A 7,500-nucleotide genomic window follows, 5' to 3' on the forward strand; every position below is an offset into this window, starting at 1 on the left:
CAGCTGCACAGCAGCAAAAGCAGGCGTCGACTGCGAGCTACTGGTAGCGTCTCTGGCGGGCACTAGGATCAGGTCTCGGGGGTCGGCTCAGTGTTATCTTGGCTGTGGGAGGGAGTACACGTGCAATCTCGCTGCTCCTGCTCGCGGCACCTTCGCTTCGCACATAATCCTTGGGACTCTGTGTTTTTCGCTTCTTTCATGTGTGGCTTTGCTTTTTTCCACTTTTGAAAGCACAACGTGTTTTGTTTTTTGACTTTTGAGAGACTGGTGGAGTGAGCTTTGGCTTTTGTTGAGCTGCTGCAAGAGAAGAACCATTTTGCTACAGAAAAGTGCTACAGTGATCAGTAAGTTTTCTACAGTTTGCGGTTGTCATAATTAGAGATACGTCATTAGCCTGTCTTTGTAGACACCTAGATCAATATATCCCAGTTGCAGTAGTAGGTGTGAAACCCGAATATTAATTTAATGTAGTTCTACCATTTTCTGGAAAAGGCGGTTGCAAACTTGGAGTTCTGCAGACGCAAATAAACGTAAATGAAGGTTATGTAATAAAAAGAGTATTAAAGTTTACAACTGCCGTTTAGACTTGAAACTAATTTAAGAGGCCTCGTTTTCATCCTGGTGCAGTAATGTACTTAGATAAATTCACGACTTGATCGAGAACAGTTTTAACCAACTGATAAGTTGAATGGAAAAGCGCGGTAGGCCTATGTGATGTCATGGGTGCACTGTTTGAGGACAAAGGTGGAAGTACTTAATTCTTCACAGCCTCTTAGAAACAGTACTTGGGAAAACCAATACCATTCCTATTGGTCCCAAATACCCCAAACGTTTTCCAAATAGCCGAAGTGTTTGGGTAAAGTACTGGTTAAGAAGCCTGGCGTTACTTAACGACCATCGCCTTAAAAACGCCCATTGATTTTCCATTTCCATGCTTTCAGACTTGATGAGTTGTTTTTTTTTTTTTGTTTTACAAAGGTGGACTGGAATGGGTGAGTAGAAAGGAACTGCTAACTCTGCATTTACTCTCATTAAACGAATTTGTGGAAGAGAAGGCTTTAAATAGTTTTATAAGAATGATGTTTGAGTAAACGATTTTCTTAGTACATTGAGATAAATATGAAAAGAAAATAGACGCCTAATTCTTAAGAAATAATTTTTTTTGAGAGATATGACCATTATCTCAATTTAATTTTACTGTACCGGTATTTTTTATTCGTTACTATTATATTGTAATTTCTAAAACGTGTAAAAAATAAATTAATGAATATTTTGTTGATCTAAGCAACTTTTATGCTTGGTATGAAATGAAAAAAAAAATACGCTTCATTTCCGTGCGTCGTGTTGCACTGCTTCCCCAAGTTCCATTGTTGCAAGATTCTTATGTAACGATCTCCTATATTTCAATCGACAAAAGGATTTGTAAATATCGATATGATCGGTTGCAACTCGCTTATGCGCCGAGTTAATGAAGATTCTCATAAAGACGTTGAACGTTTGCCTGTTATTATTATTCGTTATAGGGTAATATTTAATTCTAGATGGATGGATATCATAAAGCTGAGGAATTAAGATATAAAAGCAATAAATAACGGTATATTTCTTTTATTTGCCGAATAATACTCCTTTGTTATGCATGCATGCACTCGCATGAAAATGCCAACACTGGATTTACAACGCTTACTAAAAGACCGAACAGCGCAGCAGATTCCATCTATATATTCATATGAAATGCTGTGGAAAAAATCTTTCTATTTAGATCGAGAGGAATATTGTAGTGAAAGGAAGTGTTGGGAGAATTTCAAATATTGCAATGACTCGGTGCAAGGAGTATTCACTTTGTAACCATTTCTGGTCAGTCTTCGTCGATTTTCAAAATTTCACTCAAATTCAGATTCACCAGGGAAAAAAGTAGTTACATGGTGAAGGTTCAGTCTTTTCCATATAACGGTAAGAGCATTTGGGTTCCATTGGGCACAGATACTCAGACGAAATTGATGATCTTTATTGAATTATCCGAATCGAGTCCACGTGGAAAATCGATGTATTATGGAAAAAAGGTGGCGACCATTGGAAATGTTTAAGAAATTTTTGGGAAATGTGTGCAATGTTGAGATTAATGTGATTTTGTTTCAGTCCATTTCGAGTGTCCACCTTTTAATTCATATTTTCAAATTCGTGTATTGTATGAGAAAAAAAAAAGAATTCAGGAATACTTGACGTGATTTACAACTCGGAATTGTCACCTTGAAAAAGTGTAGAGACACATTTTGCTGTATCTTTTCACTAAATTGTTACTATTGTATTAAAATTATATATGTACTTATGTATTTGTGCATTATCACTCTGTTATTTACGAGTAATTTTTTTGTAAAGTTTACCCTGGTCTTTGAAGTGTATCTGAATTGAAGAGTAGGCAGACAGAAACACTTTGGCTTTTACATGATAAGATTAATATGATAATAACTAATCTTTATTTTAGTAAAATTTGTATGACAATTAGGAAATGTCTAATAATGTTATTTTCTTTGTTCATTTTTTTCAGATTTTCCCCACTCATTTACGTAGACCATTGTAAATGGTTCTTTTTAAAGAGGTATCTATCTGTCATTTGTAATAAGGGAATTTACAACTTATTATCAAATGCAAGATATCTCTTATATTTTAATTTAAGAAAAAAAAAATCCATAATGGTTATCATCCCCTAAAGTTCAGTAGAATTTACCATATCGATGATAAATATTTTATTAAGTGTATTATGGATACTGTTAAAATGAAATTAACTAGGTTTGTCGTATGAATACCAGATTTTTTTTTGTTACTGCAAAAAAAAAAAAAGTTTTTATTTATTTCTCATTTTTTGGAAAAATACTTTTATGATTTATTGCTTCTCTAGATTCACTATGATGGGATAGATAATCCTTTTGTATTGGTACTGATTTACGGTATCCCATTCACGGTATCATTTGCTTGACGTGAGGAGTCGCTTCGATCAATAAACCCTATACGAATCATTTCGGGTCCTTTGAATTCAAATAAATAGATAAAAGGTTTACTTTTATTGAATTTTCTTTTCGGGTAAATTCTCTCTCTCTCTCTCTCTCTCTCTCTCTCTCTCTCTCTCTCTCTCTCTCTCTCTCTCTCTCTCTCTCTCTCTCTCTCTCTCTCTCTCTCTCTAAATTCCTCATGAAATAAACGCATGCCTCATTTTCAGTATGCGTAAGTTATGAAGTTGGTCATCGTCATTTTATATTCCTCACATTGAGTAGGATTATACGTTTAAATACTATTAAACAACGCACAAATAATAGAAAAATTCTAATGTCTCGCCTAGGAGTATATGGAGAAGGGTACAGAAAAGATTACGTGAGAGAACAATGTTTTAAGGCTGCAAGGGGTCGGCAACCCCGGACATAAGTGCCACAGTTGGCACAGGAAGAGCTTTTTGATGGCATCCTGCGATTCGCATATTATGTGTCAATGATTTCAGAGCATTTACGCACGTTTCAGTGAAAGCATTTCACGGCATATTGAACGATTTTATTTCCCGCGGACCAGTTGCTTTTATTTCGCCTATATTGGCTAATATTCATTAGACATATTGTGATGTCTGTTTAGGGGGAAAGAATGGCTGGCACGCTTGGGCTGGCTTGTAGGTCTGAGTGGTGTGTTTCATGGTCCCCGAGAGAAGAACAAACAAAATAGGGGACGGTCGTGGAAGAAAACATAAAAAAAATAGCATCTGTTCGAAACTATTTGAAAAAGAAAAGCACCTGTATTCTTGATTGGCTTTTATTTAGAATCTTTTTGCGAACGAATATTTATTATTTGGTCAGTCGCGTGCTCTGTTACATTACACGAAATATATGTATATATTTTTTCCATTTCTCGGGAATACCTAACCATTGATAGATTATGTTATCCTTACTGTCTATGCTATTTGACCATATTTTTTCATAAATATCTTTTAATGATTTGACTCATTTTATGACGACATATTTATGGAATTATTCATATAAATAAAAGATACATGTCTTACCATACTCGTCTTTATAAATTTCCTCTAAAGCGGATTCAACGTAAATGTAGGTTTTTTTTTTCTTCTACTTAGAATACATTCTGTCAAGCGTTACACAAGAGAAAACAGAATTTACGTGCCAAATTAAACTATGTCATGTTCCACAAGTATTGACATGATTGTCTATAATTTAAATCACCACAGTATAGTTAGACGGCGAAATGACAGATAAATGCTCCTGTGATACCAACCTTACTGAGGAATAAGCAAGACGGTGAGCATCTAATCTACCATAGTTGTAGGGAAACCGCCTTTTCTACGTCAACTTATATATATATTATTTATAAAGGCAGGGCCGATCGCTGGTTGTTACATTACCGCGAAGAATGTTTCTAAGATCGTGGATATTACTTATAACAAAGAAGTTTTTTCACTATCAATTTTAATATTGATAGCAATTAAATTCTTCAAGAATGACTAGCCTTTTATTTAACCAGATAAATATGCCTTTTAAGAATACATTTCTTATAAGTTAGAAGCCGGATAATTACGTATTAAGTGATACTATAAAAGCAATATTCTTTTACATTAACTTGAGAGTTGCTTATAGCAATGAAGCCATTTAACATCTCATTAAGTAGCGCATACTGACAAAAAAAAAAAAAAAGGCTCTTGATATAGTTTATGATATTGTCTATAAATATGATGCTCAGTGGGAATTGTCACAAACCTGCTTTATTATGAGAATGCCATTTAATATCACATTGAGCGTTGGTCATAATGATGAAGTCAGGTCCTCCCCCCCAGAAGTTTCGCGTAATTCAATCGAGATTTGGGCAGGCGTGTAGTGATGAAGTCTTCAATTCGTCATGGGTTCATCGTATAAATTAGAATCCAATTTAAAAATAATCTAAACTTTACATAAAACGAGAAGACCGTTCAAATTTGCCATAATCGGCGTACTTTATAAAGATCAAGCTTTAGAGAGTGCATTTTCTTTATTAGTAATAGTAATAAAGAAATTGGAAGTTCATTTGTGTATTGTCTGTTAAATTATCCTGAATACGAAAAAACGCCTATACATGCTTTGGTGCTCAATGATTTGCAGATTTAAAAGTATACTGGAACATACATACATTTCAATTGGTTCTTAAAACAGACTTTAATGAATTTCATAAGAATTAAGCTTTATGAGATTATTTTTTGTATATTATCAATGGTATTTTGATTCGCTAGTTTACAATGACAACTCTTCAAAATTGCAATTTCACTCAAGAGGCGTTTATTTGTTATGTGTAATTGCTGAACAACAAAGTATTAACTTAACTCGTTTTAAGAAGATAAAACAGTTTTTATGTTGACCAGGCTGACATGAGTCTTTTTATTGTTTAGATATGGCATATCTGTTTTTGACGTTGTTAATAGTTTATATAGGACATATCTGTTTTGACGCTGCTACTGTTTTTAGAATGATATATAGTTAATTTATTCTCATCATTTATTTATTTTCTTATTTCCTTTTCTCACTGGGCTATTTTTCCCTGTTGGAGCCCTTGGGCTTATATCATCTTGCTTTTCCAGCTAGGGTTGTAGCTTGGCTAGTAATAATTTAATGTTGTTTAGATGTTGATCATATTTCTTAGTTCAAGTAATTTGAAATATTTATGCCGCCAGAGTGTACCCCCAAGCAAGCGAACTCTAACCCAAGACAATGGAAGACCATGTTACGGAGGCTATGGCACTACCCAAGACTAGAAAACAATGGTTTGATTTTAGAGTGTCCTGCTCTTAGAAGGACACTAGGAGTATTCGATAAAATAAACAAAATATATTTATTCTGATATACATATATATATATATATATATATATATATATATATATATATATATATGTATATATATATATATATATATGTATATACATATATATATATATATGTATATATATATATATATATATATATATATATATATGTATATATATATTTGTATGTGGAGACCAAAACACTAAAAGCTATATTGAGTTATGCATGGGGAAACGAAAGAAAAATCAAATTTACCCAGAAGGTTCCTTTCCAAGCTGAAACATTACTCGAAACACCAACCTGCATCGTAATACATTATTCGCGTTGCTTTCACCTAGAGCTCTTCAAATATTCATCGATGCCATTTGCGTAGCGATTGGGGTAGTCATTTCCGTCCTGAGCCGAAGCGGTATGGGATACCTATCTCATTTTGGGCCACAGTTTTTCGTAGCATTAAGAGGTCATGTGGAAGTGATGATCGCTGGATGCAGTAGCTTAGGGAATTCACAATTCATATTGTTATAATGAATTCTCGGGTTCAATTAACTGCATACTAGGTATGCATGTAATTCTAATAGTCAGGCCTTCTCCATCATGAGGCTCAATACTCCACAGTACTCTAGAAATTTTATTCCAGCTGCGACCAAATAGTGGAATGATCTTCCTAATCCGGTAGTTGAATCGGTAGAATTTCAAAAAAGTTATAGCTCGCAGGAAATATTTTTATCTTGAACAGGCCTACATAAGTCCTTTTATAGTTTATGAATCAAATATCTGCTTTAACGTTGTTAATGTTTTTAAATTATTTTAATGGGATTTTAATTACTTCTTATATCGTTTATTTATTTCCTCATTTCCTTTTCTCACTGGGCAATTATTCCCTGTTGGAGCCCTTTGGCTTATAGCATCTTGCTTTTCCAAGTAGGGTTGTAGCTTGGCTAGTAATAATACTAATAACATATTGGAAAAAAAGAAATATTTATTATTCATAGAATATTGTATACAAGGTATTAAATGCCGGTGAGGTGAAATATGTGTTGGAATGGAAAAGGCCTTAAGATTTACAAGAATGATAGTGGATGCACGTGGTGTTTGTATTGGGGCTAGACTACGCGATCTGCAGATTTTCTCGAAGGGGATTCAATCTGAGGTTCAACAGCTAATGAATTAATATGGCAGTAACTATTGTGTTGTGTTCATAGTTAAAAGATACACACAATTATGATAAATAAAAACACACACATTATATATATATATATATATATATATATATATATATATATATATATATATATATATATATATATTTGATACATTAATGTCTGGATTCTCTTAACGACCTCGGGATCAGAGCCCCAGGCGAAATCACACAAAGACAAGAGCTTGTGACCGGCCGGAAATCGAACCCTGGTCGGCAAGCTTGTATAGACAGTGACTAAACCACTTGACTCTGATCCCGAGGACGTTAAGAGAATCCAGACATTAATGTATCAAAAATATATATGGCTTATTTGAATATGAAAAACACATCTAAATGTGCAAAATTTATCATATATATATATATATATATATATATATATATATATATATATATATATTTATATATATATATATATATATATATATATATATATATATATATATATATATATATATAATGTTGGAGCTCTTGGCCTT

General features: G+C 33.5%; 1 protein-coding gene across 4 annotated transcripts in view; it reads left to right on the forward strand.

Annotated features, from left to right (window-relative positions):
• The window catches only part of LOC137640078 (RNA-binding protein Raly-like), a 790,460-nt gene that overhangs the window by 17 nt on the left and 782,943 nt on the right, over positions 1–7,500 (forward strand). The window contains exon 1 of one of the 4 annotated variants that reach the window (XM_068372525.1): positions 1–344. This exon is cut by the window's left edge and continues 17 nt beyond it. The gene's annotated coding sequence lies outside the window, so the exon portion shown is untranslated. The remainder of the gene's footprint in view (positions 345–7,500) is intronic. The other 3 variants (XM_068372520.1, XM_068372523.1, XM_068372521.1) reach the window with 3 other exon arrangements.

This window comes from Palaemon carinicauda, chromosome 4, assembly GCF_036898095.1.
Source record: "Palaemon carinicauda isolate YSFRI2023 chromosome 4, ASM3689809v2, whole genome shotgun sequence".
NCBI lineage: Eukaryota > Metazoa > Arthropoda > Malacostraca > Decapoda > Palaemonidae > Palaemon > Palaemon carinicauda.